Genomic DNA, 22741 nt, shown 5'->3' with positions numbered 1-22741 from the left:
CTCCTCCCACCGCTGCTACTCTGTCTCACGTAATAGAGTTTGATTGCTAATTTGTACGCACCAGTCCATTTTGTACTTTAACTGTGGGAATATTAAAGTCTTCTTATTCTTCTTCTTCTGATTGTTTTCCTGATGATTTCTCCTCCCACCGCTGCTACTCTGTCTCACGTAATAGAGTTTGATTGCTAATATGTACGCACCAGGCCATTTTGTACTTTAACTGTGGGAATATTAAAGTCTTCTTCTTCTTATTCTTCTGGTTGTTTTCCTGATGATTTTTCCTGATGATTTCTCCTCACACCGCTGCTACTCTGTCTCACGTAATAGAGTTTGATTGCTAAATTGTACGCACTAGTCCATTTTGTACTCTAACTGTGGGAATATTAAAGTCTTCTTATTCTTCTTCTGGTTGTTTTCCTGCTGATTTCTCCTCCTACCTACCGCTGCTACTCTGTCTCACGTAATAGAGTTTGATTGCTAATATGTACGCACCAGGCCATTTTGTACTTTAACTCTGGGAATATTAAAGTCTTCTTCTTCTTCTTCTTGTTGCTTCCCTGCTGATTTCTCCTCCAACCTACCGCTGCAATTCCGTTTCCCGTAAAATGGTATGATCGCAAAATTGTAGGCATCAGTCCATTTCCTACTTAACTGTAAACGTCTTCTTTTTTCTGGCTGTTCCCGTTAGAGGTCGCCACTGAGGGTCATCCATTTCACTCTGGAGATCTGAAAACTAGTCTGGGAAATTACGGTGAGATCTAAAATGAAACTATTATAAAAAAAAAAAGGGACTTGTTATCGTGGTGGGTTTTTTTTTTTTTTTTGCTTTTTTTTTTATTTTATTTTTTTTTTTTTTTTTTTTAGGTGGGGAGGTCGATTCGTTTCAATATGTCAGCTTAACTTTCCTGATTTAGCATTATTTTTTTCCTCGAGATGAACACGAACGGGACTGGTGCGTACTAACAGGAGAACACACCTTAATGAAAACCTATTTTGTACGCATGTCGTTTCGGTCATGTGTCAGAAGTCTCGTCGAGGAAGGAAAATGTCTTCTACCGTATACAACTCATATTCAGCCTTCCACTCCCCTGTTAAAACATCTCCCCTTGAGTGGCTTCAGCATCCTTCCTACGACCTTATGAGCCGTGTTTTCTAACGCTTTCGGCTCTCACAACAAACATTTACAAAGGCCACAAATGAGATCAGTCACGTTCTCATTAGCGTTCCTCATACTCACGGTGCAGACGCCCTTGTCAGACTAGGCTCATAAAACTATCCATGGAAATACTAACACAACCTCTACCAAAGTCTTACACAATGAGGGTGTGTAAGCCTGAAATGTTTGAGAATAAGGGCCTCTAACTCTTCCAATATGGGAGTACTAAAACATCTATGGACCTTTATTGATTTATCTGCTTCCTAATGAATACCATCTCCAATATTAGCGATTTTTCCCCCATCAGCTGACACTCCCCGTTCTCCTTCTCATCGACTCAGCAGCTGGAGGAAGAGTACTTAGAGAGGTTAGGTTAGGTTAGGTGAGGTTGGCTTAGCAGGTTTGGCTGGATTAGGTTAGATTACTGGTTTACGTGGACAGACACAATAAAAAAGAAAGCTCCCTGGGAAGCCAATTAGGATAGTAAGAAAAGATATGAGATTAGAGTACTTAGAGAGGTTAGGTAGAGGGTTATGTTATGTTAGGTGGGGTAGGTTTGGATGTGGGTGTGGCTGGGTTAAGTTAGGTTAGTTTACTGGATAGCGTGAACAAACCTTATAAAACCAACCTGGGAAGTCACTTGGATGATAAGAGTAGATATGAGATTAGAGTACTTATAGAGAGGTCAGGTAGGCGTTAGGTTATGTTAGGTGTGGTTGTGGCTGGGTTAGTTAGGTTAGGTTACCGGATTACGAGGGACAGACATAACAAAAGCAATCTGGCAAGTCACTAGGATGGTAAGAGTAGATATAAGATTAGAGTACTTAGAGGTCAGGTAGGCGTTAGGTTATGTTAGGTGAGGCTGGCTTAGCTGTGGTTGTGGCTGGGTTAGGTTAGGTTAGGTTACTGGATACCGAGGACAAACATAATAAGACCAATCTCTCATGTCATTAGGATAGTGAGAGAAGAAATGAGACAAGAGTACTTAGAGAGGTTAGGTAAAGGGCTCGATTATGTTAGGTGAGGTTGGACTGTCTATGGCTGGGTTAGGTTAGGATACTGGATACCGTGGACAGACATAATAAGACCAATCTCTCATGTCATTAGGATAGTGAGAGAAGAAATGAGACTAGAGTACTTAAGAGTGGTTAGGTAAAGGGCTCGATTATGTTAGGTGAGGTTGGACTGTCTATGGCTGGGTTAGGTTAGGTTACTGGATTACGTGGACAGACAAAATAAGACCAATCATTCATGTCATTAGGATAGTGAGAGAAGATATGAGACTAGAGTGCCTAGAGAGGTTAGGTAAAGGGCTCGATTATGTTAGGTGAGGTTGGACTGTCTACGGCTGTGTTAGGTTAGGTTACTGGATTACGTGGACAGACAAAACAAAAGCAGCCTAGCAAGACAAGGATGGTAAGAGTAGATATGAGATTAGAGTATACTTAGAGAGGATAGGTTACTGGATTACGTAGACAGATAAGATAAAAGCACTCTGACAATTCATTAGGATGGTAAGAGTAGATATGAGATTCAGGAACAAGCTTTTCTGCCTCCATATTGACTGCCCTATTATTGTTTTTCTTTTTGTGTAGTTATGAGACTCGTTCACCTTCCCATTGATGGTTCTAAGGTCGCATGTGACGGTGTTCACTATAATGTCTTGCTAGTGGCGTTCCTTAGGGCTGCGTCTGACCACTCGACACTTACCCCAGCTCTCTCTCTCTCTCTCTCTCTCTCTCTCTCTCTCTCTCTCTCTCTCTCTCTCTCTCTCTCTCTCTCACTATTACTGCATGAAACTGGTATGTACTCTTCACACACACACACACACAAACACACACACACACACACACACACACAGAACTGCAACTCAACTCAACTGAACCCGTGACCTTTCTCTTGCACAAGTATTTCTGAATGGGGCACAGAGAGAGAGAGAGAGAGAGAGAGAGAGAGAGAGAGAGAGAGAGAGAGAGAGAGAGAGAGAGATGCATGTGGCCTTCAGTGCCGCTAAGACCCAGTGTCTGCACCTGTCTATGAGATGCCCACCTGCCGCCAACCTGTCAATCATGGATCCCCTCTCGCTCGCTCGCTCGCTCTCTCTCTCTCTCTCGTCCTATCCTTCAAGTAAACAAAACATCAACTGGCAGCCAACACGGTCACCACAAACAGACGGACAGGCAGCATCACTTTCACTTGCACGCCCAGAAAACATAAGCTCCTGCTGCTGCTGCCTTGCTTCATCCCTGCACGTGTTTTGTTACGCCTCTCATGTGCGGAGCTCCTGGGGCCATATTCTTAAACTTTCGGAGGCCAAGCACACAGATTTGATTAAGCTTTCGTGGGAGTTTGGGGCATTTCCAGAGGTACTTTTAAAACCCTGGTGGTAGTTTAACCCCTCCTCTGTACCATTTGATTAAGCTCTCGTGGGAGTTTGGGGCATTTCCAGAGGTACTTTTATAACCCTGGTGGTAGTTTAACCCCTCCTCTGTACCATTTGACTAAGCTTTCGTGGGAGTTTGATGCGTTTCCAGAGGTACTTTTATAACCCTGGTGGTAGTTTAACCCCTCCTCTGTACCATTTGATTAAGCTTTCGTGGGAGTTTGGGGGGTTTCCAGAGGTACTTTTATAACCCTGGTGCTAGTTTAATCCCTCCTCTGTACCATTTGACTAAGCTTTCGTGGGAGTTTGGGGCATTTCCAGAGGTACTTTTATAACCCTGGTGGTAGTTTAACCCCTCCTCTGTACCATTTGACTAAGCTTTCGTGGGAGTTTGATGCGTTTCCAGAGGTACTTTTAAAACCCTGGTGGTAGTTTAACCTCTCCTCTGTACCATCTGACTAAGCTTTCGTGGGAGTTTGGGGCATTTCCAGAGGTACTTTTATAACCCTGGTGGTAGTTTAACCCCTCCTCTGTACCATGAACGTGAAAAACAGTAATGAAAACCCGATTAAACTCCTTTTCGCCCTGTGGAAATAGTTGACGTGAGAGGTCATAGTGTCTGAGAATGCCAACTCTGGGGCCGACTTGCTTCATCCGCGCACGTGTTCTGTTACGCCTCTCATGTGCGGGGCGGCTGGGCTGGGCTCGTGCATATGGGCTACACACACGCCACACTCAAACCAGTCCGATGCTGCACGAGTTGGACATTAAGAGGTGGGGTGTGTGGGGTGAGGTAGGGTGGAGTGCTGCATATAAATAGACGTTGCATTATAATCGGGGTGACGTATGCACAAGATGAACGTAAGAAAATCAGACGAGTTAAGGGGAGGTTGGGGTAAGGTTAGGTTAGGTTAAGTTAGGTAAGGTTAGGTTAGGTTAGGGTAGGTAAGGTTAGGTTAGGTGAGATTGGGGGTTTGAGTGTTGCTTGGTTTAACTGCCCATATACAGATGCTACACTAAACAAGAATGACGTATAAACAAGCTGAACGTTAGGAAAATTAGGTGAGTTACGGTGTGTTTAGGTATGATAAGGTTACGCTTGATTGAATACTGCTAAATTAGGTTACCGTCCACACATACAGACGCTACGCTCAACCAGAATCACGTTTGCATAAGCTGAACTCTAAGAAGAATATATTAGGTGAGTTAGTGTGGTGAGGTGGAGTTAGGTTACGTTAGGTTAGGTGAGGTTAACTTGGCTGTGCGTGTTGGTGAGTTAGGTTGAGTTACTGCCCCTATACAGACGCTACTCTCAAACCAGAATCACGTTTACATAATAAGCTGAACGTTATGAAGAATAGATTAGGTGTGACGAGGTGAGGATGACATGGGTTTGAGAGTTGCCAAGTCAAGAGCAAGAGATTAGCCTATATGTGACGTCCCTTTCCCTAGTGCAAGAAGAGCTCACATCGCGTCCTGCCTACCAAACAACCGATAACGACACCCCTTTTGCTTCCACCCCTTCCAGCTCACCCTATCGCCTCCCCCCACACTAGTGATACTCTCCCTTCACCCCACCCCTTCCAGCTCACCCTAACGCCTCCCCCCACACTAGTAATACTCTCCCTTCACCCCACCCCTTCCAGCTCACCCTAACGCCTCCCCATCCCCACAACCACCTCCAAACGACCCCCCCCCTTTACCCTTGACGCCCCTCCCACTCATCCTTTACCCCCACCCCTTCAAGCTCATCCTAACGCTCCCCCTTCCCCCCAACCACTTATGATACCCTCCCTTTACCCCCACCCCCTTCCAGCTCACTCTAACGCCCTTGCCCCTTCCACCACCACCCTTCCCTTTACCCCAACCCTTTCCACCTCACCCTAACGCCCCTGCACCCTTCCCCTCTCCCCTGCCAGCCCGCCCCGCACGTTTTCACACTCTCACCACCCTCGCATATCGCAGTCGTCGCTTACCAGCTGTCGGGGTGGCTGAAGGGGGTCGAGAGAGAGAGAGAGAGAGAGAGAGAGAGAGAGAGAGAGAGAGAGAGAGAGAGAGAGATGGGGGGCGTGTGACAGGACAAGGGAAAGAAAAAGAAAGAAGCGTGGGATGGGAGAGAGGAAACGAAGAGAGAACATGGGAGAGGAAAGAGTAGGAAGGGAGAGGAAGATGGAGGAGTAGGAGGGAGAATAAACGAAGGGAGGACATGGGAGAGAAAAGGAAAGAAAAGTAAGGAAAAGAAGAGAAAAAGAAAGAAGAGGTGGTAAAGAGGAAAACAAGAGATAAAAGGAAAAACAGAATACAGATGAAAAAGAGGGAGAGAAAGAAGAAAGAGAGGGAGAGAGAAAGAGGGAGAGAGGGAGGCAAATGGACACGCAACAGCTATCAACACCACACACACACACAATCAAACTAAAAAAAAAAAAAGAAAAAAAATAATCAATCCACGTCAGCACTGAGACAAAGACCGCTGCTGATGCTGACTTGCTGCTGATTTGCCTGACGGTATGTACTTTCTTCGTCTTTATCTGTCTGTCTGTCTGCACATCTGTCTGGTTTAGCGGTCATGGTGTTGGTTGCTTGGTTGGTTGCCTGTGTTTAATCTCTCTCTCTCTCTCTCTCTCTCTCTCTCTCTCTCTCTCTATTCCATCTCCTGTCCTTCATTTTTCTTCTCTTTTCCTTTCTTTTCTCTTATTGTCTCTCATGTCCTCCTTTCTTTGTTCACTCTCCATCCTCCTTCGACTCCACCACCACCACCATCCTCTCTCTCTCTCTCTCTCTCTCTGGAACAATAGAAGAACCCAAAGGGCGAAGCGGACAAAGGAAAGAGAAACTACAGAACAGAATGTCGAGGAAACGAAAAGGAGAAGAGAAAAAAGCTAACAAGGCCAATAATTGAGAGAGAGAGAGAGAGAGAGAGAGAGAGAGAGAGAGAGAGAGAGAGAGAGAGAGAGAGAGAGAGAGAGAGAGAGAGAGAGAGAGAGAGAGAGAGAGAGACCACACATCTCCATAATCTGCTTTGTTCAATCAGGAAAACTTTGATATTTTTTCCAAACTTTTTTTTTCCAACACGAGGAGGTCATCAACAGGTTTTGTCAGGTAAATTTGGTGATGATGGTGGTGATGACGGTGAGAAAGGTGATGGAGGTGGTGGTGGAGGTGCAGTGGTGGTGGAGGTGATGGTGGATATTGTAGTGGAGGTGGTGGTGATGATGATGGTGTTAGGGATGACGATAGTAATGGTGATGATAGTGGTAGAAGTAGAGATGGTGATGATGGAGATGGTGATTGGAGTTGTGAAAGCATGTAGTGGAGATGGTGATGATGGTGATGGTGATGATGGTGATGATGGTGGTGGTGGTAGAGGTGGTGATGATGGAGATGGTGATTGGAGTTGTGAAAGCATGTAGTGGAGATGGGGGTGATGGTGATGATGGTGATGATGATGATGGTGGTGATGGTAGAGGTGGTGATGATGGAGATGGTGACTGGGGTTGTGAAAGTATGTAGTGGAGATGGGGGATGATGGTGATGATGATGATGATGGTGGTGGTGATGGAGGTGATGGTGGTGGTGGTGATATGTTTCCCTAATCACCGTGCGCACCCATGGACGACGAGGATCAATACACACACACACACACACACACACACACACACACACAGCCTGTTGATAGTGAAGCAAGACACAGCACGGAGTATCACGCTGGTTGTCTCTACTTGTTATACACTTTATCAACTTCTCCAGCACCCCTTGACGTGTGTGTGTGTGTGTGTGTGTGTGTGTGTGTGTGTGTGTGTGTGTGTGTGTAGATAATGGTGTAAGTGGCCAGGTGGTAATGGTGATATGGACACTACATTGACCTTACACAAAGCCTCTGCAGCCCCTTAAGTGACCTGAGTCCTGACCTAACCTAACCTAACCTGAGTTCAGACGTAACCTGACCTAATCTGACCTGACATAACCTAACAACCTGACCTAATCTGACCTGACATAACCTAACTTACTGACCTAACCTAGCATCACCTAACATAACCTAACTTACTGACCTAACCTAGCCTCACCTAACCTAACCTGACATAACCTAACCTACCTAACCTAACCTGACTTGGCCTTGACCTAACCTAACCTAACTTCCTCAGCCCTTCCCTAGCATCTCCGCCGTCACCTCCGCTCACTAGTAACCTAAACTTGTCCCAGCTTAATGCAACTCCTCTAAACTTAAGCTTATCTGATCTCAGCAAAGACAACTTGTACCCAACTTTCGTGAACGCTGTCTGACGCAACCTAGACGCTCCCCCTTCCGCTAACTTTCTAACGCCATCTTACGTACCTTGCACATTCTGAAGGAAAACCAACGCTCACCTCTCATTAGCTCAGCAGTTAACAGCATAATTCTCCTCCACTCAGCCTTAAGTAACCTGACTGTTCACCTTTCATATTCTTTGTCTTTCGCTAACATTAACTATTATGCCATCCTTACGTGCGCATTCTGAAGAAAATTCAACGTTCATCTTCCATTAGCTCAGCATTTAACTACCTACCGTAAGTCTTCTGAACCCTGCCTTACTTAACCTAATCGCTTCACCTTCTTTCCTCATCTTCCCTTACTTTCGCAAACCCAAACTTTGCATGCCATCCTACCTTGCGAATACAAAGAAAATCAACGTTTATATTTTATTATTTAACTCTCTTTCGTAACCTAATCGCTTCACTATTTCATTTTTTCTGTCTTTCGCTAACCCACACTATGTATCTAAGTCTTAATGTCATCCTACCTTGCGAATAAATAGGAAAAATCAACGTTTATATTTTATTATTTAACTCTCTTTCGTAACCTATTCGCTTCACTATTTCATTTTTTTCTGTCTTTCACTAACACAAACAATACATAAGAGTCCTAATGCCATCCTACCTTGCGAATAAATAAGAAAATCAACGTTTATATTTTATTATTTAACTCTTTCGTAACCTATTCGCTTCACTATTTCATTTTTTTGTCTTTCACTAACACAAACAATACATAAGAGTCCTAATGCCATCCTACCTTGCGAATAAATAGGAAAATCAACGTTTATATTTTATTATTTAACTCTCTTTCGTAACCTAATCGCTTCACTATTTCATTTTTTTGTCTTTCACTAACACAAACAATACATAAGAGTCCTAATGCCATCCTACCTTGCGAATAAATAGGAAAATCAACGTTTATATTTTATTATTTAACTCTCTTTCGTAACCTATTCGCTTCACTATTTCATTTTTTTCTGTCTTTCGCTAACACAAACTATACATAAGAGTCCTAATGCCATCCTACCTTGCGAATAAATAAGAAAATCAACGTTTATATTTTAGTATTTAACTCTCTTTCGTAACCTGATCGCTTCACTATTTCATTTTTTTTTTTGTCTTTCGCTAACCCAAACTATACATAAGTCCTAATCCCATCCTACCTTGCAGATTCTTAAGGAAAACTAACGCTCACCTCTCATTAGCTCAGCAGTTAACTACCAAACTCTCCTTAACTCTGCTTTACGTAACCAAATCGCTTCATAATTTCCTTTTCTTCTTTGCCTTTCGCTAACCCAAACTATGCATATTAGCCCCAGGGTCATTCTTTCTCGTGTAAAGTAAAGATCATATTTCATTAGTCGGCAAAGGCAACTATGTGCTTTCCTTACCATAATTAAACGTCCTTACCTTCCTTCAACTCAAATTATGTATACCAGTCCCAGGCTTATCCTATCTTATGCCTCCTTCAAATACCTTAACTTTTCTGAACGTAACCTAGACACCCACATCTTCCCACCTCTTACATCCTCTCCACTTTACTGTCTTTCCCCTTCTCTCCCTTCCTCCTCCTCATCCCCTTTCCCTTCCCCTCCTCACCACCTGCTCTTCCCTTCACTCTCTTCCCCCTTCCTACTTACATCACCTACCCCCTTTACTCCCCTTAAGCAAACCCTCTCTGATCTCTTTAATACCAAATCAACGCATGCTTCTCAAGTCTAACCTAACCCAACCTACACAGTATTAACCGATCCTTATGTAAAGCGTATTTCAGTTCGTGTACCCGGAACGTGGGACGAACACCTGCCGGGCCCCGTCGTAAACACCTGACATCATTAATTAGTGCGTACACCTGTCCCGCACGCACCGATGTGTTGATAACGATGACGATGATGATAGTGATGGTGATGAGGAGGAGATGGTGGTTGTGCTGAAGGATGAGGGCATCGGGGAGAAGGAGAAATTGGAGGGAGAAGAGCATAGATTAGGTGAGACGAGGTGAGGATGGCATGGGTTTAAGAGTTGCCAAGTGAAGAACAATAGATTATGTGACGTCCCTTTTCCTAGTGCAAGAAGAGCTCACGTTGCGTCATGCCCACCAAACAACCGATAGCGAGACCCCTTTCGCTTCCACTACCTACTACCTCACCTTTCCTCCCCCATCACTTCCCTACCCCATCTCTTCCCCTTTCCCCTGCATCCTACATACCCAGTTCACCTCCCCTTCCAGCCTTCACTGCCTTCCCCTTCCCTGCCTTTTCCGGTCTCCTCTCCTGTTTCTTCTACTTCCTTTCCCCTTCCATCCTTAGCTTCCTTTCCCTTCCCTTCCTCCCCCAATATCCTATCATTTTCCCTTCACTTCCCTCCCTCTTTCATCCTCCTCTTTCTTTTCCTTCCCTCTTTCCCCCTATCTCCTAAACCTTTACTTCCTTTCCTCTTCCTTTCCCTGTCTCCCATCTTCTTCCCTTTACTTACTCACCCCTTCCATGTTTCTCTACCTCCACGACCTTCTCTTCCCTTTATTCCCTCACCCCTTCCTATAGTATACCTCCTTCCCTCACTCCCCTTACTCTTCCCTCCCTCACCCACATGCTCTTCCCCTCACTTTCCTCCCTTTCTACCTACATCACCTACTCCCCTTATGCCCCCTTCCTCCCCTTACCTACCACCTCACGCCACATATAAGAGACAATCACCCCCACCGCAATCATCCCCACGCAAGCTTGAAGGGGGTGAAGTAAAGAGGGGTGAGGGGAGGGGAGGGGAGGGGGATGCGGAGGGTCTCTTATCAGGCCTAATCAGTGTAAATAGCAAAGATAAAGGAGAGAGAGAGAGAGAGAGAGAGAGAGAGAGAGAGAGAGAGAGAGAGAGAGAGAGAGAGAGAGAGAGAGAGGCAAAAATTAGTTAAAAGAAGACATACTGCCACCACCACCACCACTACTGCTACTACTACTACTACTACTACTACTACTACTACTAATAATAATAATAATAATAATAATAATAATAATAATAAAAATAATAATGTCAGCTCCTACACCCGTGACTCTCTTTATCGCCAGTAAAAACACATCACATGGGATTTAACTCCTTATCGCCATAGTATTTCCTGAAGGCTATATCAGAAACCCCCTTCTCTCTCTCCATGACAACCAACAAAACCTTCCCATGCAACTAAACCCAAATCTTATCACCCCATTTCCTCCCCTTCCTTTCTCCTGACTACTGTCACCCACTAAACCTCTCTCTCTCTCTCTCTCTCCTGACTAATCATACCTAATCTATACATTCTCACCAGTGCTCTCTCTCTCTCTCTCTCTCTCTCTCTCTCTCTCTCTCTCTCTGTATCACTACGTCTTATCAAGTGCACACACACACACACACAGTCGCCCTTTCACTAAGAAGAAAAAAATGCAGTAATAAAAGATGACAGAAGCTCATAAACAACATCAAGTGACGCGAGAACCAGCGGCTATTGAAGTGTACTGAGGACGGACGATTCTGCATGTGATACTAAATACGTGAATTCGATACGATATGGCATGGGAATGAGAAGTGAGGATGTTTGGAACTTCTTATTTTCAAACGTATCGGTCCCTCACTTCGCTTGTTTGAAATGCCTCTCGTGGAAGTTCCTGGGATTTTCATGGACTGTTTTGTGAGTTTAGTGATAGTTCTACACGGCCTCTGCACCTTGAACGGGAATAATCGCCCATGAAGACCCAGTTAGTCTCCTCTGTGCCCTTAGGAATTAGTAATACAGGAAGCTCACTACGTATAAGAATATATAGTAGTAGTTGGTCCCCTTTTTGTGAGTTTAGTGATAGTTCTACACGGCCTCTGCACCTTGAACGGGAAAAATCGCCCATGAAGACCCAGTTAGTCTCCTCTGTGCCCTTAGGAATTACTAATAAAGGAAGCTCACTACGTATAAGAATATTTAGGAGAGTGGTTGGTCCCTTTTCAACTTTTCTACGTTTTTTTTCTTCTATTTTATCAGTATTTTTTTCCATTGGTCTTGTTCTCCTTATCTCCTCCTCGTCCTCCTTCTTTTCTTTATAGATAGGAGAATGCTTGGTTCCTTTTTTTTATTTTTATCAACTTTTCTTTGTATTCTTTCATCAGATTTCCCTGTCACTGAGTCTAGTAGTTCTTGTCCCCTCCCCTCCTTCCTCCTTCTCTTACCTTTCATTCTTCCCAAGTTACCATCGGAGTGTAAGGGAGGAGGAGGAGGATGAGAGGAAGGAAGAGCATGTTGAGGTGGATGGTGTATGCTAAGGGAGACGGGAGGGCAGTGGGTACGGTTTTTCATGCTTTCTATTGCCCAAATACTCTAAACATGAACTACAAACCAGCCAGATATATTTTCAAACATTTCTTACATACACACATTCGCCAAGGCTTTCGTAGAGGCTGCAGGTATATCCATGGGTAGTTTTAACAGCCTAGTGATAGTTTCATAATTCTCCTGCACCATGAATATGAAAAAAACACTAATGGGAACCCGGCTAATTTCCTTTTCAGCCTTTGGAAATATTTGATGTGAGGGCCGATAAGATTTGTGTTTAGTTGCATGGGAAGGTTTTGTTGGTTGGGTCATGGTGAGAGAGAGAGAGAGAGAGAGAGAGAGAGAGAGAGAGAGAGAGAGAGAGAGAGAGAGAGAGAGAATATGGGCCCTGATATCCCTTCTCCAATACATATATTAGCCTATTACTATGAACTAAGCTTTTATAATACGTTAAATAAATGATAAATGACAACAAAACCAGGTATCAGGACATCTTTCCCCTCAAAATTGACCTATCTTTCGGCCACTCCTTTTGACTCTTTTGTAGGAACAGTGAGTAGTGGACTTTTTTTTTAATTAGTTTCCTTTTTTTTTTGTCCTTGAACTGTTTCCTCTACTGTAAAAAAGAGTAAAAAATGGGGCTCTTGAGATTAAGAAACACAAGGAAGGCGTAGTTAGGTAAGTAATATCTTGATGACCGATAAGGTAGGGGAGAGCTTCTGATCCTCCTCCTCCCCTCTCTCCTCTCCCATCTCCCGCTCCCCTCTCTCTCCCCCTTCCCTCCTACCCCCCTTTGTTTATCTTACGAGGAAGAGGATGAGTAAGAGCAAGGACGAAACGAGGACAAGGAGGGAAAAAGGATAAATAATATATGGTTCTGAAGAATATGAAAGGGGAAGGGAGGGAAAGAGAAGAGGAGGAGGAGGAGGAGGAGGAGACAAGGAGAAAGTCACCTGTGGAAGAAAAAGGAGGAAAGAGAGAATAAAGAAAAGCTGTGTTTGAAGAATATGAAGGGGACAATTGAGGTGGGAAAGAAGGAAGGAAAAGAAGGAAGGAAAAGAAGGAAGGAGGAGGAGGAAGATGCAACGAGGACGTGGAGGAAAGAGGAATAAATAAACGGTGGAAGAAGAACATGGAGGCAACTGAGGATGGAAAGAGGGAGATGGATGGAGGAGGAGGAAGAGGAGGAGGAGGAGAGGAAGATGGATGGGGAGGCGCCAGGGGAAGGCTGATCACACGCAAGCGGCACCCATTGACACCAAAACCCGAATATATTAAGGATAATGGGGCCGCTAGGTAAGGGGAGAAGCGGAGGAGGAGGAGGAGGAGGAGAATACAGCATCTAGGTAGGTAGGAGAGAGGTTGAAGGGGATGAGCTGGAGGGGGAAGGGTGAAGGGGTGATTTGTTCAGTGAGGGGGAAGGGGTTGGATTGTGGAGGGGGGTGAGGGGGAGGTAAGGGAGAGGGGAGGAATGATGGAGGGGAGGGAGGTGTTGCGTCATTGTCTCGTCCTAATATGCATGTGATACGCACGGGCGAACACACACACACACACACACACACACACACACACGTTTACTCTCCCTCCTCTACCTCTTCATCTAGCCTAGTTCTGCGTAGTATAAATTCTACCAACATATCATCATCATCATCATCATCACCACCATCAAAAAGCTCTCCCCCTTCCACTCCATCATTTCATTATTTTCTCTTTCTTGATCATCGTTGTTACTCCTCTCTGTGACTCATAAAAACCTAATACCTTCGGCTCTCACAACAAATATCTCTAAAAACCACAAAGATTAGTCGGGTTCTCAGGAGCTTTGCACATTCGTGACGCAAAAGCCTTGACAAGCAATCACAAAACTCATATAAAACTACCCACGGAAATACCTACGACCTCTTCGAAAGCTTTATCCAATGCGGGTGTGTAAGCTCCAAAATGTTTCATAGTGATTTTTATGACCCGAACTGTCACTCACTCTTAAACTCACAAACCACAGAAAGAAAGAACTCAAAAATCCATCCCCCCATTCACTCACTCACTCATAGAAACACCAACGAAAGAGTACAAACATAGGAGGGTACAGGGATGGGATCACGAGTCCAGTACGTAATCAAGATGTGTTTATGGGCCTTACACTCAAACCCAGTCACTTACTCACTTTCTTACACTCATAACCCATAAAAAGCCCTCATATATTCATCCCCCCCCCCCCCCTCACTCACGCAACGTAACACCAGTAAAAGAATACAAACATGGTGAGGGTGCTGGCTGGCGATATCGAGTCTAGCACGTGATCGCCCTTGTCCCTCTCTCGGTTGCATACATAAAGACACTTACCTGTTGTTCTGTAGCTTGGACTTGGAGCGGGATCGTTTCGACACTTTACTGAACCTGAAGTGGTCTGGCATGGGCAAGGTGGAAGCGTATCCATGTTCCATTTCTGTGAGGAGAGACAATAATAATAATAAGAAGAAGAAGAAGAATGACAACAACAACAACAACATCATAAACAACCAGAAGAAGAAGAAGAAGAAGAAGAAAATGAAAAAGAAGGAAAATAAGATGTAGAAGAAAAAAAAATAAAAAGAAAGGAAGAGGAGGAAGAAGAAGCAAAAAAGTAGAAAAAGAAGAAGAAGAACGAGAAGAAAGATGCGTTTCGTTTTACCCTGAGACACAAAAAGGAAAATGCATAAAATAAACATAAACAAAAGGAGTGCAGAGATACATACAATTCAAGACCATAATACAAGATACATAATTATACAAGAACATTAGGAATCTACAGAGAGAGGCCAGTCGACTAACACACACGGCAGCTCCTACAAACCTAACTCCCTCTATCCTCCTTATCTATAAATTCCCTTAAATATATGCTGTCTTTCGTATTGGCTCTCACCACATGACTGCCAAGCCTTTTCCACCTCTGCTCTATTTGTAAACTTATCCAACACGCTATTAGGAAACCGACAGAACGTGAGGGAGAGTAAATAATGGGGTTTCAGAATAGGTGTGGAAGACGAGAGAGAGAGAGAGAGAGAGAGAGAGAGAGAGAGAGAGAGAGAGAGAGAGAGAGAGAGAGAGAGAGAGAGAGAGAGAGAGAGAGAGAACAAACCCTACGCAGCGAGCATGCATAGTACGAAAACTGAATAAAGGAAGGAAGGAAGGAAAGAAGAAAGACGAGAGAGAGAGAGAGAGAGAGAGAGAGAGAGAGAGAGAGAGAGACAAACACCTACGTAGCGAGCAAGTATAGTAAGAAAACTGAATAAAGGAAGGAAGGAAGGAAGAGAAAAGTGATGACAAATAGATCTGTAATTATGATAGTCAAATAAAAGATAAAATAAATGTGAGAAAAACAAAACAAAGAAAAGGAAGGGAGGCGTGGGAAGTGTTAAGACCATGGTTAAGACTAACTGAGGGAGGGAGGGAGGGACGAGAGGGAGGGAGAAAAGGTTACGGAGGGAAGGAGAAAGGAGGGCGAAAAGGAAGGTGAAGAGGGAGGATAAGTGGAGGGCAGGTGACAGGTACCTTATCCTAATGACCTGACACCTACATGATTACCCCTATCCATCCCCCTTCCCTCTCCTTACCCTCTGACCACTAGATCCCTTCGCCCTTTTTACTTCTTCATCCTATCTCCCCCTTTCTCCCTCGCTATCTCCTTCCTAGCTGACCACAATATCCTTTCACCTATTTACTGTTCCTTCACCCTTCGTCTCCCTTTCTCTTCACCTCCTCCTCCCTCCCCTGTTCCCTCCCTGTACCTCTCCCCTTTGTTTCTTTTCCCTCAAGCATTCCGTTAACCATTACAATAATTCTTCGCCGTCTCAGTTAACGTTTTTCTGTAACACTTGAATCTTCTTGTCAGTGTATGTTCAAGTTATTATTTTCTTTTTCTTTTCTTTTCTTTTTGTAGAGAGGGCTATGACTCCTTCCTGAAGTTTTTATGTTGTGATTTATGAAACTGTGCGTGATGTTATGATTGAAAAAATACTCGCAATGACTACAAATAATAACAATAACAACAGCAAAAATGTCTGCGGTAAAGTTTGAAGGAAAAGAGGAGAACGTGGAAGAAAAAGAAGAGAAAAAGGAGGAAGAAATTCAAGTGGAGAAAGAGGAAGAAAAAGTGGCATCAACATAATATTAAAAAAAAAGAACAGCAACAAAGACCGGCAAATTTTGAAGAAGAAAAGGAAATGGAGGAAGAAAAAGGAAAAGGGGGAAGAAAATAAAGTGGAGAAAAAGGAAAAAAAATAAATAGCACCAACATTATTATTATTACTACTTTTACTATTTACAAACACAACACTAACACCACCACCAGGAGAGCTTATCTTTCCCCTTATCAAGTTAAGTACTCACCCCCACCCCACCACCCTCACCACCACCCACTATAACAATTATTTACACTCAAGATAACAGCCCGGACTTCCTTGTTTGTCTCCGCAGTCCTCTACCTTCCCTACCACGGCCTGCCTTTCCCTCCGCCCCCCTCCTCCCTGCTTCCTTTACTCCCTTTCTTCCCTTCCTTAATCTTTCATCCTCTTGTCCTCAGCTCACCACGCCCCTCTTTCCCTATACAAATATGTCTTAAGATTAACATATTTTCCCCAGCTTTCTATATATTAACACCTTTTTTTGTTTATTTTGTTTTATATACATCCTTTTCACCCTCATTTTTTCTCTCTCTCTCTCTCTCTCTCTCTCTCTCTCTCTCTCTCTCTCTCTCTCTCTCTCTTGTCACAACCTGTCGATATTGCTCGTAGCGAAAGAGAAAAAAAGTAAATATGGATAAATGAACAGAGAATAAGTACTAAAAATATGAATAGGCAGATATATAAATAGACAGAATGATTCTTAAATATGGATAGGTGGACAGATAAAAAATAAGCATTTCTAAATATATATGGCCAGAAAATGACAGGAAAATATGAATAGGTAAACTAAACAAATACTACAGATAAATGAACTGTAATCAAACTCACCAACAAAACCACACTATATAAACTAGAGTTGACTAATAAATTAACGAAAACACAAACCAAACAAACAAACCTAAACCACGACATGCACACAGACAAATGATCAATGAAAGATAAACAAGCGGACAGGTAGATATATGGACAGGTAATTCCACGTGTCACTTCGTTAAGCCACGGAAACGACCAGGTAACGAGCCCTGCCTTATCCCCACCCCCCTCTTCTCTCCCTTTACTCCTCCCCAACCCCCTTTTTTTTCGTCCTGTGCCTCCACCCCTTTTCTCATCCTCCCCGTCATCCCTTTCGAAGCCCCTGCAAACGACCCACACTCTCCCCACTCACCCTCGTCTCTATGTACTTTTCCTCCCATACCCTTTTCACCCCAAACCCTTCCCCGTCCTCCCCGTCATCCCTTTCAAAGCTTCTGCAAACACCCTACCTAACCTCAGTCCCCACATCCTCCCCATCCACCCCCGTTTCTATTTTTCCTTCTGTCCCTTTCCTCCCCAACCCCCTTTTTTTTTCTTTTTTCTTTCTTTTTTTGCCCTAAGCTCCCGATCCCTTCCCTGTCCTCCCCGCCCTCCCTCTCGAAGCCTCTGCAAACGCGTGTGGCGATAAGTGTTTAGATTCATTGATGAAGTGAATTAAAAATAAGAGGAATACAAAACAGCTAGGTGTATAGGATCGGTATATATATATATATATATATATATATATATATATATATATATATATATATATTTTTTTTTTATTATTATTATTATTATAAGCTAGAGGCAGTCAATGGCAATAAGTTTGAAAATAAACCCACAAAAACACTGCTCAAAAAATAAACAAGAGCTTGAGAACGGTCTTGACGGATACAGATCTCTCTCTCTCTCTCTCTCTCTCTCTCTCTCTCTCTCTCTCTCTCTCGTCGTGTAATCGAGTTATGTTGAAGCATTGTAATTGGGTAGGAATGTTATTTTTTCGCCAGTTGGAATTAGTGTAGTGACTCGGAGTGTGTGTGTGTGTGTGTGTGTGTGTGTAGGTAGGTAGGTATACGTAGGTAGGTAATAATAATAAGAATAAGATGATGAAGAAAAGGGAAAGGAGAAGAAGAAGAAAAACAAATTAAGCAGCAATGCCGTGGCGTCAACAGAGCCACAAATAAAATGACAAGCCAAGAATAATACCTCCCATCTGTTTATGCACAGCCAAAAGGGAACACACACACACACACACACACACACAGCAGTCCACACCTCCCTCGCAACAGTCACGGCTCCCCACAGTAACAAAGAGCATGTCGACGTGGCGGCAAGCACGGCACAAACACGCGGGAAATGCTCGCCTTTTACCGCCTCGCCTTAGTGTGAAGCAATCAATGCACTTCGTCATGTAGGGACGCGAAAGCCAATCCACCCATTTAGCTCTGATTCTTTTTTCTCTCACCTACAGTTTTCAACACCAAGCTAATCGTACGGAAAAGATGTAATGAGATACTGTGATCCATTATGTACGTACACGTGTAAGTCAATCGATCCATTAAGTTGTGATATTCATTTAACTAGTTTCCTAGACTAAACTAATCGTAAAAAGATGTAATGAAACACCATCACCTGATGCGAATATTAACTGTATGATGTGATTCCGTTACCAAGAAATCGATAATCTCGTCTCTCTACGCATACCAAAGTAAATCCTCAGAAAGCTGCCATGATTTACTCTTATCTACAACTCCCACATTGTACCATGATCAAATTATATGAAACAGCTCTTCACGTGAACACCGATACACATAAGCTATACGTAAGGTCACATAGTACACGCCAGTCACTTTTATGTATTCTGGCCCTAATATCCCTAGAGCCTCGAGACCCACTTGAATGCGAACGTATAAATGCATGAGTGCCTGTACGTACGTGCATTTGATTGTTTGTTCATGGGGTCCGTGAGTCAACGTGGCTGTCTCAGGCTTTGGCAGGAGGATAAAGTTTTATTTTTCCTAGTGGTGGTGGTAGTGTGTGTGTGTGTGTGTGTGTCTGACACTTTCAACAGGCTTGGGCAAAACGGGGACGTGTTTACGAGACGGCAGTCAGGCAGGCAGGCGTCGGGCATTCCTCTCCAAGGGCTGCTGGCTGGCTGGCTGCGCACACCACATGCTAGACTCATCACACGCCGCTCCCTGCCTGGCTGCCGCTGCAACACGGGGCGGGGACGCGTGGAGCGGCTGCCACAAGCTTCAAAGAGACACTATCATGACCTTCCCACACCCTCCATGACCCCAGTCACCCGCGAGGTCACGAGGACTCCCAGACGTGACCCGTACTGCTTGCTGGCCGCGCGCTGCATGCTTCCTCCTGTTCCTCACCTTCCCAACAGGTGTGGTGGTGGAGGTGGTGGTGGTGTGAAGGTGGGGAGGCTAGAGCAGGGACGCAAGTTATGATCGATCATGTTATGGCGGCGCCACGATCACCGTCACGACACGTCTGTTATACATCCTCCTCCCCCGTCTACCACCTCCATGCATGACACTCGTAATATTCAACACAATGATGGTAAATTTCACTAAACACCAGTGGCTTTTCACGCTAAGCTGTTGGCTCTCTACATACCGACGTGGCTCCCTCTTTCTCCTCCAGTTAGCCCCAGGCGTGACACTCATGACACGTCACAATAACGGTAATTGTCACTCCTAACGACCGTGGTTTCCTACCTGAAGCTGGTGATTGCATTACGACGGTGATCCCCTATTCCACACTCGGATGCTGAATCCCTATACAGAGAGAGCTTAGGAATATATTGACACCGACAGCACTCTCGACCCTCCAAAGCATTGAAGGAAATTAACTTTGACTTGCTGCGACATTGGTAGCTATTTCAATTTACTACGACACAACTGGTCATAACACTCCCTACCGCTCATTTTCTCGTATTATACCTGTGGCTGGACACCCTACTACAGACTTCTCACAACCACCTCGACTGCGACTCCTGCACCCGCCCACGTCCTCACTCACGTCATTGCAACACCGGTGGCTTATCATCACAAAAATAACGGCATCCTCCTGGCTCTTTACATGTGGCGCTTGCTCTCGTCATGGAATGGTACGAGCATTACCATTTTTTCAACATAATACAAATAGCCCTTGCATCATAAGAGGCTCAATCAAGTACTGGTGGTGTCTTACATCCCTGTGGCTTCCCCAGAGCAATCTTAACGGTGGTGGTGGCGGGTCATCACGACAGAGGCTGACGGTGGCTCGACTCTCGCCTGACTGGGGCTCAAGCATAAGTGACGCTGACTCAGCAGGATAACATTACATGAACACTGGCGACTTGGCACTAGTAGTACTGGTGGATTATCATGGTTGTGGTGGATCTTCACAACAGTGGTGGATGTGGCTCCCTCCCCTGCTGGCCTCAGCGGATGCTCAACGACCCACCTCTCATTTACTCTCCTCCTGACGCATCCTGTCGCCTGCCTCCTGTGGCCGGCGCCCAGCACACCCTGTGGCCCCGCGGCTGCACGCCACCACCACGGGGCACTGCATTACTCACCCCTGAATACATCGTGTCTGCCTCCTAAAATCGATGTAGTCTTTTCCTCTCCCTACAATGTAAATCACTACGTAGGCATGTTACCCAGTCTCGGCAGCTTTCTCTCCCGCCGCTCTATGTACTCCGCGGCCTGAAGAAGCACAGCCAAGCTCATATTTGTTATATTAATAAATAAATCCACGTGAAAGGCGCGGACGAAACGCCGGAGCGTGTACACCCTCACTCCACAGTGTCTGTAAGCCAACTACTGTCAAAATTTCGTAGCCACCTTGCCTCAGTGGGTGACGGCTGTTACGCGCGCCGCCATTGGCTGAGGCAGTTTCTATGTGGGCCGAGCGACCAATGCCCTGCAGCCTGAGAAATCGTCATGGAGCCGGCATCACGTGCGTCTCATGCCTGGTCCGCGCAAGGGTTGATGAGGACACTACGCGACAAAGACATTGCTTTTCTCCTGATATCTCGGCCATCTGAGCTTCTTTTTTCGTTCTGAGGGGCGCAATGCATAGCTTGGCTACCTTTTTCACATATGGATGTATAAAATAGCCCCAACTACAGCTAGAAATCCGATTACAGCACCATTATTGACTGGCAGCGACGCAATGGTTCAAAATCCGGGAGATGGCAGTGCCTCTTCGCCCTTACGGCAGCGCTGCACGGCGTCAGGCCTCCACCCTCACTCTAGAGTTCCTCCCTTGTTCTCCGCTATTTCTGGTCTTTCAGTGTTTACATTGATTTTACGGGGATACCAGATGATTATCTACAATCGCCTCTTAAGCTTTACGTGTTTCCAAGGCTCACGTCCCCTCAAGGAGCTTCTCGTGTTACGCCCTTGCCACGACTCAGGCCTACTCGCTGGCGTGTAGTGAATATTTCAGAGGCGAGTACAGTGTGTTATCGTGAACTAGCCACCTTAGTTGACGGCATACACGGTCACCATACAACACAACAGCAGCCTGGGCGCGGGGCGGGACCCTCTTTCTTTGGAGTCCTAAGTATAGACGCTACTGAACGACCTAGGGCCTACAAGGGCTTCTTTTTTCTTATCTTTATCATCATTGTTATTATAGTAATTCTTGTAGTAGTAGTAGTAGTAGTAGTAGTAGTAGTAGTAGTAGCAATAGTAGTATCCCTCTTTCTTCTACTCCCTTCTACCCCTCTTCCTCCTCCTGCTCCTCCTCCTCCTCCTACTCCTCTTCCTTTTTCTTTCCCTGCTTCTTCTTCTTCGTCTTCTTCTTCGTCTTCTTCTTCTTTTTCTCACTCCCTCGTCGTCCTCCTTCGCTTCTTTCTCATCCTTCATCTTATTCAATTCAGATACAATCAAGACATAGGCAAGAATTGGTTTACTAATAGAGTGGTGGCTGAGTGGAACAGGCTTGGGAGTCGTGCAGTGAGTGCCAACACGACAGATACCTTCAAGAGAGGTTAGTTAAATTCATGGGTAGAATAAATGGGTGCCGTGGTGATGGGTTTACAGGAGCTACTTGTTCTTCATTTCCTTTTTCTTTTTTCTTTTTCTTTCTTTCTTTCATCGAATCTGCTCAAGGATTTGTTTCAGTTGTATTTTAGCTTTCGGCCTTTTTTTTCGTCAGTGTTCGGCTTTTTTTTTTTTTTTTTTTTTTTGTAACGTGCTTAGTTTTTCTCTGTAATTTGAAGACTCGTAGCAAGAAAGTCGTAAGATTCCTCATTTTTCGGAGCTAGATGTTTTATGTTACTGTGTGTGTGTGTGTGTGTGCCGACAATCTGATAATACTCTTCCTACACACACACACACACACACACACACACACACACACACACACACACACACACACACACACACACACACACACACACATACTGCACCAAGGATACAATGTTTTATGTATGATATCGTATGTACTCTCCTCGCTTTGTAGTGACGTACTAAAGGAAGAGGGGGGGGGGGGGGCATCCATATGGAGGAAGGGGAAGGGTGCCATGGGGTGAAATGTGAAGGTTTTCATAACATAGCAAAGTTTTTAGCATTCCAAACACCAGTCTTGTCCGAGGCACAGAAAAGGTGATATACGTACAGTTGACGCTCTATCCTAACGTAATGCAACGCTGTAGCCAACTC

The 22741-nt window shown here is 44.6% G+C and overlaps 1 long non-coding RNA gene across 2 annotated transcripts in view; it reads right to left on the bottom strand.

Moving 5' to 3' along the window:
- Window positions 1-20073, bottom strand: part of LOC126997377 (uncharacterized) — a 40273-nt gene extending 20200 nt beyond the window's left edge. Inside the window, exons 1-2 of one of the 2 annotated variants that reach the window (XR_007752061.1) lie at window positions 20027-20073; window positions 14461-14563 (exon numbers count right to left, since the gene is read on the bottom strand). This is a non-coding gene — a long non-coding RNA (uncharacterized LOC126997377). Of the gene's footprint in view, window positions 1-14460; window positions 14564-19456; window positions 19561-20026 lie in introns of those variants that run through there. The other variant, XR_007752062.1, reaches the window with a different exon arrangement.
- Window positions 20074-22741: the final 2668 nt, after the last annotated feature.

The sequence above is a fragment of the Eriocheir sinensis genome, chromosome 12, assembly GCF_024679095.1.
Source record: "Eriocheir sinensis breed Jianghai 21 chromosome 12, ASM2467909v1, whole genome shotgun sequence".
NCBI lineage: Eukaryota > Metazoa > Arthropoda > Malacostraca > Decapoda > Varunidae > Eriocheir > Eriocheir sinensis.
The sequence above is the reverse complement of the archived record's forward strand: the minus strand, read 5'-3'. Positions and strand labels throughout refer to the sequence as shown.